We start from the raw sequence: 12,834 nt of genomic DNA on the forward strand, positions 1-12,834 counted from the left end.
TTAGCCTCATGTCTGGAAGGCTAACCTTTCTACACATTTTTCTTTTGTGTGTATCAAAAGTTTTCATCCTTGGCGATGAGTTTTTGGCATAACAATATCTTCAGACAAGCCTTCCTATCTTGGAAAATAACATTCAAAAAAAGGGATGATTTAAGTTTTCACTTTGGACAAAAAATAAAAATTGCTTTATTCTGGTCTTATAAGTCATTTTCTCGTCACTCCTTTCCCTAAGTATTGAGTGGGCAGGGTGTCCTGCTGGTCAGATAACCTTTAAACGCAGAAGACCAACTAGAGCTGCTTCCAGGGCTGCTCTGCAATCACTTAGGAGGTTAGCTGGTCTTTTAATAGGGATAAAATGCTGCTGCCCGCTGGTCCGCTGCTCTGTTGGCACCTGTCCTGGAATTTGCTAATGTTGCCTTCAGATTCTGGACTTGGGTCTTTTGTCCTCCATTATCTCAACACCTCTTTATTATTATAAAAAAATCAATGTCAGTGAAAGACAAAAACAACTAGGTATCAGAACAGTAACAGCTTAATGACTTGAATAATACTAATATGTGCTAACATCTATTGAAGGCAGAGTTTGGTAGGCACTGTTTTAAATCCTTTATATATAATTGACTCATATGATTTCTGTGAGGTATTGTTATTATCTTACAGCTCCTCAACAGAGGCACAGAGAAGTTAAGTAATTTGACCAAGATCACACAGCTAGTAGCAGTTTTCTGAACTTCGGCTTTTAATACTGGGTGTGGAGTGGGGGTGGGCAGAATTCTGCTAAAGGACAAAATGCATCTCAGTAGATTGGGAAGATTGTATCTGGAGAGAGATCTGCCAGCTGGATTCTAACAGCTTTAAATGAACATTTACTGAGGAGAAATGTATGGAAAATATTTCTAATCCGGGATGCTTCAGAATGGAAGGCAAATATGATACTTCCACTCATTCGTTTGTTATAGAAATATTCACGCAGTATTACTCTCTACCAGGAGGCTGCTGCATGCTGTAGAAGAAAGAAGCCTGAAGACAGAGGAGATGCCTGTGCTCCCAGATAGAGGAAAAAAGAGCCGAATGATTAGGAAACAACACTTCTGGCCTCAGATGACTTTGTACAAATGCATAGAGTATAAAAGGAAATAAAATCTTGTAGGTTTGGGAACAACTAGACGATTATCTATATGACCTAGATGGAGTGGGCTGGGACTGAAAAATAGAATGGTAGGTTCCAGAGAAACAGATCTGGTAGGAGGCAAGTGATGTTTATCAGAATATCAAGAGTTGTGACCGTGTCGGGAAGAGAAGAAAGCTGGTGCTGTTGGTTTTGGTAGTTAGCTGTTAGGAAAGCCTCTCTTACACACTTGAAACAGTCACAGAAAACACGATGGGATCCATGGCCAGAGATGCCACAGGAACGAGTTGAGGATGGAGGGGAGCCTCCAACAGACTTGGGCGATCAGACCCAATAATCCATGAAGGAGAGTTTGGGAGATGGGTTAGGAAACCATGGGGCAGAGCAGTTTATATGGAATGATCTTGGCTGGGTTGTATAAAGGACGAGGTGAGTGCTATAACCAATCTGAATATCCCAAAGCTAAAGCCCGGGATGAACTGAGTGAAAACAGAGTAAAAAATATATATTTTAACTGTAACCGTAATAAGAAGAAAATGAAGGATATATAGTCTCCAGAGCTTTCAGTACGTGATAAAACAGAGCCCTCGCCATCAGTTAGGTGGAGTCCTAGCCCTGGGATTAACCATCTCCGGCAGCATTGACGGACAGACTGAAAAATAAAGGGAGAGCTTAAAACAGATCCTTCCTGCCTCTGGTCTTGGCCCTGTCTTCTTCAACATTAATTTTAAATTTTAAACTCAAAATGTAAAATATACATAAAAGAGGAAAGAACAATATAATAAGCCTCCATATGCCCAACACTCAGATTCTAGACTTGTGATTGTGACACGTTGGCTTCATCTGTCCACCACGTTTTCTCTGCTGAGGTACCACAGCAAGTCTCGGAAAGCTCTTCCATCACTGTAGGACGTTATTCCATCACTATGTAATTCAGCGGGAACTTCTAAAAACGGAACGTTCTTTCCTACTCAATGACATTATCACACCAAAGGTAACAATAATTCCTTGGAAATTTTCAACATCTTGATTGTCTCAAAAATGGTAGCTTATCATTGGTTACCTTCAAATCAGGATCTAAACAAGGTCCTAAAATCATATTTGGCTATTCTGTCTCCTAAGTCTCTTTTGCTCAAGAGCAGCTCTCCCTGCCCCTTCATTTTTTTCTTTTTTTAGGCCAGTTACTTGTTGAAGAAACCAGGCTAACTGACCTGTAGAATGCCCATATTCTAGATTTGTCTGTTTTCTTGTGGTGTCATTTATCTCATTCATCCAACTTCCTGGAACTGCCAGTTAGCTTGATTAGATTCAGTTAATTTATTATTTTTAGCACCAGTACTACATAGGTGGGATGGTGTACTCAGATTGCCTTATGAGGTGGGCACGTACTGTTTGCCTGTCCCACTTTCAGTGTTCCCAATGTTGATGAAAGGGTTCAGATGGTGACAGGGTGACAGGGTGATGATAGCAGCTTTCCTGGATCAGACCCAGTTTATGACTGTTCTGCTGGTGTCCTGACCAGTTTGTCATTTGTTCTTGATTTTTCATTCTCAAGCAAACTATTGTTATTAATAATTGCATTGAAATAAGCCAAGATGGGTTTGGTATGCTTCCACTTTGTACTTCTAGGTTCTACCATACTCTTCCCTAGAAGGTTGTGATGCACACATGCAGTGGACAGAATTCTCAGTTTAATGTGGTTAATCTGAAAAGTGACAAGTCGTAATCCATTTCCTGATGCAATCTAACTAGCCGTTCTTTCAAGGACAGCCTGCAGGGTATTTGTTGATAAAACAAAGTTTACTCAGATACGACTGGCCAGGGACAGCTAACTCCATCCAGTTTCAGACAGCGGTGGGAGATTTATTCAATGTTGCTGCCCTCGTGAGGCACTTGGTGTCCTGGACAGTTGTACAGTGGCCTGTGCTATGGCCTGCAAGATGTATCAAACCACTGGGCTGTCAATGTGGTTATTGGGAAATAAAGGGAATTGTGGGATAGGTATACATAAATGTGTGTGAGAAGTAGAGGCTGAGCTGTCCCTCCATGGGAGATGTAGGGAGTAGTCCGAATGCTCTTGTGTTATCATTTATTGTATGGTTAAATGGTTACAACTATTTATTTGTTTTTGAAAAACTCTCTTGCTAGCAAAAATCTACAAAAATGGCAGTTGATGTTTAATGGGAAATTATGTAATAAAGTTCTACTTCTTAAGAAAGTTGATTATGAATGCTTAAGTTGCCCCAAAAAGTTTGTCAATATTTACCACTTACTATGGGGTTCATAGCAATATTACCGACTACACGAAAACCAGAAGATACAAATCTCATGAAGAAGCATCAGCATCTACTTCAAAATTAATAGTTATTTTAAGAAGACCGCGCCCGAGGACGAGGATTTAAGACCTGCAGTTGCTGAAGGTCCTCACTCTGTCATGACTTTTCGTTTAGATCAAATAACTATTATTCCAAGTTAATTTTGCTCATTTTCAATCCCAAATTTTCTTATTTATTTATGAAAAGTGAAATGATAGCTATTAATATTTTCATGCCATTATCAGAAGAACTTTGTAAACAGTTAAATGAAGATAGATTCACATCAAAGTCTTCAGAGCCTTCAAAGAGAAGTCATATAATTCCAACCATGTTTGTGTTTTTTCATCTGCTCGAGGAATCAAAATGAAGCTTCTAGAAGTTCATTCTTTGGAAGGAAATATTATTGTAAGTGCTATTATAAATTCAAATGTAAGCTTAACAAAGATAAAATTATTTATTTTTATGGTGAAACGACAAATACAAATTTTGATGGGGCTGAGTATTGTAGAAACAATGGTTTTACTGAATTAAGAAACATAATGGAGCATAAATATACTTGTCATTGATTGTGATGCCCTCATAATTTATAATTTCACCCAAACAAACTGCAGCATTTTATTAATCAAAACAAAAGCTGTAGCTGTCAAGATTTACAAATATTCGTACATTATCACGGTTATTGTAAATTGAGTGACAAAATTCTTGTGGTGAAGTATTTTTTGTATTCATCAAAAATGATGAGTTTGATGAATACAAAGAAATATTTCAGATGGTAGAACTTGCTTTCTTTCTTTGCTGCCAACTATGAGTTTAGATTTGCACGAGCCTTTGAAGAATGGCTTTGTAAATCAACCTATGCGTTCTGCAATGGCAATGAACTTTCTGTAAGTGACTCTGATAAATTTTGGTTGTATTTTGTTCAAAATCAGTTGGAAGTTTTAAGTTAACGTATTTAAAGGGTGAAACCCCCAAAAGTCAGCTTTTCGTAAATTTTAATCATTGAGAAAAAAGCTTGTGAATAAGAAGGCATTAAAAATTATCCCTATAAAAAGCAAGGGAAAAACAGAACAAATTAAACAAAGAGAACTCGAACTATATTTAAAACAATTTTCAATTATTATAATTGCTCCTTGGAATATATTGAATTGTGGGAAGAATTTCTTGATGGAACTTTTACTTTAATTAAAAATTTATATTCTGTATTAGAATGAAATGAATTTAGAAGATCTTTGATTTTGCAGTATCTTTGTTTGGTGAAACCTTGAAAATCATTATAAATAGAGACGATGTATTTAACGAGTTTTTGTCTCGTAGAAATATTTGTTAAAAATTAGAGGCAAAAGACAATTCTTTAAAAGATACTTGGTCTAAAACGTTTATCCATTTCAAGATAAAGCCCCATCCTGGGGTCTCGGCACTGACCTCTGTTTTTGTCAGGTTGGGTACTCAGGAGGGCTGGTAGCCAGGTTAGACTTGTTGAAGGGAAGATGATGGTGCGCAGCCTCTAAGGAGCAAGCACTGGGGTGGCTGACTGACAAAGAATGGGCTATCTTTTCCACCTGATTATTGAGAAACTCCTCTGCCACAGATGTCTCTGGCTGACATGTGTGTGGGCCATAACATCTTCATGCTCTGTAATCATTCTGAAAGATCCACCCACATACCTCTACCCTACACTTCCTGTCACCAATTTTCTAAGTCTCTGAGCAAGCAGTCAAGCCATTGGCCATTGCTTATTAATTATTATATATTTGTATCCCAGGCCTTTTCTCCTTCTGCATGAAGCGGATGACCAGATGTACCACTTGAAGTTCTGCCTACCAGGCTACTTTCCTTCATCAATGCCTTTCAGGGCCGTGCCTGAGTGTGATGTGGTGGTGGAGGCATCCACTTCTGGCTGCTGCCAGCATATCATGCTGACTCATGTAGACAAGGTCTGTGCTTAAGTATCATGATGGATGCTTAATACGTGATGGACAACTGGGTTGCATAGTCAACTTGGTATCCCTCGGTGAGGTGTAAATCCTCTACCAGGGACCAGTAGCCAGCCATGGGCTGCTTTTAGAATGGAGAATAGTTGTCAGCAGAGGAGGGCACTGGGACTTGCCAGTCTCTGTAATGGGGCTCTGCTGACACTTTCCATAGCTTTGGGTTGGTTGGTAATTAAGTTGAAGAGGCAGGGCAGCATGCGCCACAGCCTGACCACACTGCAAAACTAATTTTTGATTCTGCCCTAATCAAAACGAGCAGCCTATGGGTTCCTTGGTAAATGAACTATAACGGCACATACCTAAACATGTTATATGTTGCTACCAAAACCAAAAAAGGACCACTAAACATCAAGTTTCTTTCTTTGGGGTAGGTAGGACAAGGTGCAGAGGGAAACCCCCACACACTCCACTCCACTCCACTGAACTCATGGAAACTTCAATATTGCAGCCCACTTAAACTTTCACAGGGATTATCTCCTGACCTCTGGCGTGCAGATGTCTTACTTAGGTATCTAGAGTGCTTGATACGACCTACTCACAAGAGCAATTAGCATACCGTCATCAATATAATGGGTCAGCATGATGTTCTGTGAGATATCAAGATGATCACGATCCCTTCAAATCATATTTGTATATATGAGTAGATATAGTCAGTAGGCTAAAGTCAGTATTGGCCCTGCTAGCAAAGATACTGCAAATGGAGCTATAGCTGTGATTGTCATCATGTCATCTGATTATGTTTGCAATAATGGATAGTCATTCTTCATGACCCATCTGACCTTTGCTCTAGCGGAAAGTGTGAGTAATTAGGGATGTGGTAGGAATCACCATCCTGTCGTTGCTCAAGTCTTTGATGATAGCACTAGTCTCTGCCACCCCTCTAGAGATGTAGTTTGCTTCTGCTTTACGCTCTTGACTGAGAGTGAGTTTTGGGGAGGGGAGGAGAGTCCCGGGGGTTTCCACTTGGCTCTTTCTACCAAAATGGCCTTCACCTCACAGATTAGGAAACTAACGGAGAGCTTTTGCTCATCACTCTGTGTACTATCTCCACTGTACGATACATCTAGATCTAGGGATGTGGCTACCAAACGGGTCCACAGTCCTGCTGGCCCTACTGCTAGGTGGACTCAGGCTGCAACTCCTTGTAACAATGACCTCCAGAAGGTTCTACTCTGAGTGGTGGCCACAGTGGAATTTTGGGTAATCAGTGCATGTGTCACTGCTGAAATTTGAATGAGGTCTATGGATTGTACTAACACCATTTCTTGACTTCCATATTGTGCTAAAGGTGGATGAGATGTTAATGTTGGGTGGGTGGCGGGAAAGAGTATTTAGAACTTCCCTGTACATTTCTAAGTAAACTCCTGTGAATCTATAATTATTTAAAAATAAATATTTTTAAAAACAGCTGTAAAAATGCTTGCTTTTGGGCCAGCCCCATGGCCGAGTGGTTAAAGTTCTGCACGCTCTGCTTTGGCAGCCCTGGTTTTACGGGTTTGGATCCCAGGTGTGGACCTACTCAACTTGTTGGCCATGCTGTGGAGACATCCCACGTACAAAGTAGAGGAAGATTCACATGAATGTTAGCTCAGGGCGAGTCTTTCTCACCAAAAAAATAAAAAAAAAAAAGCTTGCTTTGCTAGGCTGTTGAAAGGATTAGAGAAAAATGCATCTAGTACAATATCTAGCACAGAGTAGGTTTATAATCAGTTATATTCACACAAACATGGACACACATACACTCCTGCCTTTATGTCATTCCTAGTCTCCTACCAGTGAGACATGGGCTTTGAGTTATTTTTCCATCAGACGTAATATGTATGCCTCACTCTGTGTTCTTATTTTCCTTTTGACCCAGGGCACCACTGATAAAGCCATTGGGGATAAAACTCACAATCTCGACCCCCAAGCAAAGGAGCTATCTGGTCACTTTCCTATGTGAAGATGGCAATCGATCTACTCCACAGCACCTGGAATGTGTGAGTCCCAGCGAGGCAGCCACATCAGTGGTAGTAGAAGGTGGTGACAGTGGTGGTGACAATGGAAAGAGTAGGACTGAGAAATAGAAGAGCCTGAGATGAAGATGTGGGGAAGAAGGCCAAGGGGGGGTGACTGGAGACTTCACCCTGGGTCACACATCAAAGAACTGTGGCTCTGGCCCCAGCCATGGACACATCTGCAGAGAAAGCCCAAGCTGATGTTCATCTCCCTGCTAGTGCCTGCTTAAGAGCGTGGGCGTGATGTCTAAATACATAATTAAAGTTAATCTTGTTGCCATTACGTTATTCACTATAGTGATTTTCTGGTTGCTTTTACGGATCATTGTAAAACTAGTTTTGGGTGAAATATGTATCTTCACTTTTTTCCGTCTTAATTTTTGAGAGTGCCTATATTCTTCAGTTGCTAAGTAACATGCCGATAATATGTTATCCCGGTGGTGCTATCTGAATAATTTCCGTAATCACGTAGGAGATTGCTTTAATCGTATATCATCTTAAACGGTAAGAGATGACTAATTCTAGGCTGTTTGGAGAAAGCTGGGTGAAGTTTTTCCTCAAAGGCGGGAGGTTCATCAGCCAAGGAGCATAAAGGCAGAACACGTGACACACGCCTAGCTCACGGCAGGCAGCTCCCCTTCACAGATTTATCACTGCCTTAGCGTCTCCAGATGGAACGAGAACTTACTAGGAACTTCCTAAAGTTTCAAAGAGCCAAAAGATCCAGAAGGAGAGATTTTTTAAAAAGGATATTTTGCTCTAGTGACTTGAAAACTTGCATTTATTGAGCTGAACACGATACAGAAGTAAGGCAGGGTTGCTCTGGTTCTGGGGGTAGAAACACAAGCAGGGCTGAAATATGGAAACACCGTAATTATCCTGACCAAGGGGGACACCTGATTGGAGGTGGATCAGTATGGCTGCAGATGTCCCTCTCTGATGTCAAGTCTTCTTCTGACTCCTACACGAAGGTCCTGGAACAGGTGGCCAGGAGCTCAGAAACATGTTCAATTGAGCCAGGGACCAGCAGAATGATGGTTGTGAATCTGACCCCCTAACATAGGCTGGGTCTGTGTAGTTCCCATGGGCAGACCGTCCTCTAGCCATGACCATCTTACAGAGGCCACAGTCCAGGTCAGTGTGTATAAGCAGCACAAGACACATTTGGGTCTCTCTATTCAGAAGAAATGTCCCCTCCATCCTTTCCTTCTCTTCTCTTGACTGACCGATTTCCAATTCTTTTATGACCAGACTTTTAGAGAGACCGGTGCTGCTCTCGCGGTCTACACTGTCTCAATGTCTGTTCTGTCTACTTCGTCCCATTGCAATCTCGATTCCTGCCCTCCTTCCCAATTAAACACTAAAGTGCTCTTCTTAAGGTCAATCATGACCTAAATGATCCTAAATGCCAGATCCCCTGTCCTATTTTCAGCCTTCAACTTGAAGGTTGTGCCTGCTATGTACAGCACGGGACGCTATCTGCTTCTTGAAGCTCATTTCTTCTCTTGGCCCCTTGGTTCCTCTCTCTCGGTCTGTCTGTCTGTCAACCTTAGCTCCTAATTCTCCCCCTGTTTCTCCCCCTGCTTCTTCTTGGTGCTCTTCACTGGCTCCTCCTCTTCTTTCCAGTCTGTAACGTTTGGTGTTCTGGAGCCCCTCCTTCTTTTACCTCTGTCCCTGCCTCCTCTTCCCTCTTCCCCCAAATCCAGAACTGTCTTTTCCATCCAACTTTGTGCCAGGAGCTGTGCTAGTGCTGGAAATGCAGAGACGAATGAGACTCAATCCCTGTGCACACTCGAGTCCAGACGGAGCAATAGAAGAGTAAAGGTTAGCGCACCGTGGTACAAGTTTGAACAGCGCATGGTGGGGGCGAAAATCAGTTCTGCATGATGGGGAGGATCAGGCAGGACAATGCCCCACTGGAGTACTCACCATGTTGCATAATCATGGGAAATGAAGGGCTGTCAGGCCTAAGTCATGGCTTTCTAGAAGAAAGGGTGTGTATGTGTGTGTTATATGCATGTGTGCCCAGAAGCCTTGAGCAGTGGTGGAGCTGTGTGGAGAGAACCTGAATCCATTCTGAGAAGGGGGCCTCATCCTACGGGGGCAGTGCTTCAAATATGAGTTGCCAGAACACTAGCTGGAGGAGCTGGCCTTGTGCCAACTTGCCGGTGAGTCACTAATTCTTTGTATTTCCCCTTTCAATTCTACACTCCGGGTACCAAAGCATTTTTGTGTCTCCAAGGGTGATTTTAAAAATATTTAACAACACATCAACACAGATCAATCAAAATGAATGATTGAGTGTGATTCCAGAGGTCTCTTTCTGGGCCGTAAGGTAAATCCTTTAGATCCTTTAGATCACAGGGAGGTGTGCATGAGTGAGTGTGTGTGCATGGAGGCAGGGGACGTCCACAGGGAGGGGCTGGGGCAGCTGAGGAGGAAAGGAGGGAACATTTGGAGGTCTCGGGACAGTGCAATTTTCCGACTGTATGAAAGTATTTCCGTGTTTTAGCATCCTGTATGGCCATACAGAGACATTGCTGCCTTCCTCCCCAGACTGCAAATTCTCTGAGGACAGACCATATCTTAGTCATATCTGTGACCCTAGCTCGTAGTATAGTACTCTGCTTATAGTGAGTGACTGATGAATGCTCGAGGGAGAGTCATGAATGGTTTTGTAAAATCCTTTACTGCTATTCAGAAAAACATCTTGAGAATATGTCGGTGAATGAGTCATAGACTAGGTTTTGCTGTGACAACCACCCCCAAATTTTAGGGGCTTGTTACACAAAGGTTGATTTCCTGTGCACATGACTTGTCCGTTGCAGGTCATCTGGGGTCTCTGTTCTTGGTCTCCTCGCTCTGGGACCCGGGCTCATGGGACATCCACCATTGGAAATGGGTGGTCATTGTGGCAGAGGGGAAAGAGGAGAAAGTGGCAAATCGTGTAGTGACTCTTAAAGCTTCTGCCAGAAAATGATGTGTCACTTCTGCTTATGTTTCACTCTCCAAAGCAAGTGTCATTTGATGCCAACCATTTTCTTTTATGAAAGACAGTCTTCAGAGGTATAAGATGATGGCTCATTCTGGGCCCCATGCTGTGCTAGGATGTGTCAGAGAAAGAGAGAGAAAGTCATGCTGCTGCGCTGGAGGGTTCACACTCTAGCAGGAAAGGAGTTACGGACGCAGACATATGCAATAGGTCTTAAGGGAGGGTTGGGCTTTTAACGGACCAAGCAGAGAGGGCTTCTCTTGTAAACACCACGAGCGGTCTGAGTTCTCATACTCATACTGACAGAACATGGGCTTGAGGCCTGGGAGCTTCTGTACCCAATATGTACTTTTACATTCACGATTATCAAGCTTTGGGGGGATTGTTTGTTATGCTTCTGCTTCTCCTCCCTGCCTCCAACTAGAGAGCAAGGACTTTAAGACAAACAGACACAATGCTGTTAGGCAGGAACTCATCTTATTGATTTTTGTCTCCACAGTGTTAGACGCTTGATGCAAAACGAACAAATGAGAAGATGAATGAAAGAATAAATGAATGAAGGGCCAGCTTAATATTAAGTACCACTCTTGTCAGCTTCTCACGTCCGGTCTTACTCAGGAGTCTTATCATCGTCCCTCAGCTCCAGGGTACGCTTGCCTGGTTTGGATGTATATTTCATTGACTGTTGTTCTATTTTTCCTCTGCTCCTTAGCACGTGGCTCCTGACAAATGGCAGTGTTGTGACCCTCATCATTGCAGCCTTTGCTTTCCAGGCCTTCTCCACTCCCATGCTGTCTTGCCTCCTCTCAGTTGAGGCCTGATTTGCACTGTGGAGTTTAGTCTAAGGAGCGTGTACCAGTTGGAAAATCTATGCAGCGTTTTTTTTCTTTTTGGTGTTGTTTGTACTGGGTTGAATAGTGTCACCCCAAAACTCGTGCCCACCTAGAACCTCAGAATGTGACCTTATTTGGAAATAGGGTCTTCGAAGATGTAATTAGTTAATTTAAGATGAGGTCTGAATTAGGGTGGGCCCTAATCCTTTAACTTATGTCCTTGGAGGAAGGAAAATAGAGACACAGACATGCACAGGCAGAGCGCCATGTGACTGCAGAGGTGGGCATGGCAGTGCTGCATCCACAAGCCAAAGAATGCGGTAGATGCCGTGCAGACACCAGAAGCTGGGAAGAGGCAAGGAGGGATCCGCCCCTGGAGCTGTCAGGGAGAGCAAGCCCTTGCCCTCACCTTGCTTTTTGACTTCTATCTTCTAGAACTGTGAGAAAAAAGCTTCTGTTGTTTTCAGCTGCCCAGTTTGTGGCAATTTGTTAAGGCAGCCCTCGGAAGTGAACTCAGTGTCCCTCTTCTTTGGTTTTACGCCAGTGAATGATGAAGGAGCTTCTCTGGCTCAGCGGGGCAGTGCTGCAGCCTCGTTTCTTTTGCAGACTGAGTGAGTGAAGCGACTGTTTTGCAGCCGCCTTCCCTCGTGTCTTCAGTAGAGACATCTGTTTCCTGCTGGCTATGCTTGCCCAGGATGGCTAAGTTGCTTTTGTTGTTTCAGGGCATTTCAGGTCAGGGCAGAGCTAAGGAGAGACGATAAAGAAATCTCTTTCTTGAGTCTCTAGAGGTGGGCCAGGTGGGAAGGGTCAAATGGGAATTCTCTCTTCCAGCCCTGCTCTCTGGGGTCCATGTAGGCGGTCAGTGGAATGGTCAAGAATGTCATCATAAACGACCTTCTCCTACAAGCTCTGTCATTCTCACGGCTCACCTTTCCTCTCTTGTTCTCCACCATTCCTACACTACCTCCAGCTGCCACAATTCCCCAAATATAGAATTGGGTCCCTCCTACTATAATAACAATAGCTCACATTTATCAAGAAGTACTTATCGTGTGCCATGCGGTCCTTTTAATGCTTTACATCTAGTAACTCCTTTAACCCTCACAACACTAAGAGCTAGGTAATATTATTGTCCCCATTTTTTGGATGAAGAAATCAAGACCCAGAGAGGTTAAGTAACTTGCCTGAGATCACACAGCTAGCAAGTGGCAGAGGTAGGATTTGAACCTGGATGGTGGAACTCTAAAGCCTGTGTTCTTAAGCACCATTTGTAGCCTAATGAGCACCATTCGATCCAATTCAACACACATTCCATTGAGTTACCATAAAAAATTTCCAATGAATGACAATTTTTGACCTACAAAACATCAATTTCATGTGGTTCAAAATAACATATGCCACGTATACTGGACGAAGTGCTGTATGTAATCAGTACACGATGTCCAGGACCATGTAATTCATTTTCTTTTTTTTCCTAGGCATCATGCATAGCACCTTCACACAGTGGGTGTCATGCAGTGAAGATCCGTTTTGTAGTATGACAGACTTTGATATAAATCTAGGCTCTGCCACTTACT

At 42.7% G+C, this 12,834-nt stretch overlaps 1 long non-coding RNA gene across 1 annotated transcript; it reads left to right on the forward strand.

Annotated features, from left to right (window-relative positions):
- The first annotated feature begins 989 nt into the window (after nt 1-989).
- LOC138918344 (uncharacterized) lies at nt 990-7,701 on the forward strand. Its single transcript, XR_011427678.1, has 3 exons — nt 990-3,849; nt 5,207-5,378; nt 7,294-7,701. It is a non-coding gene; the product is annotated as an uncharacterized lncRNA (long non-coding RNA).
- Nucleotides 7,702-12,834: the final 5,133 nt, after the last annotated feature.

Source organism: Equus caballus, chromosome 17 (genome assembly GCF_041296265.1).
Source record: "Equus caballus isolate H_3958 breed thoroughbred chromosome 17, TB-T2T, whole genome shotgun sequence".
Taxonomy (NCBI): Eukaryota; Metazoa; Chordata; class Mammalia; order Perissodactyla; family Equidae; genus Equus; species Equus caballus.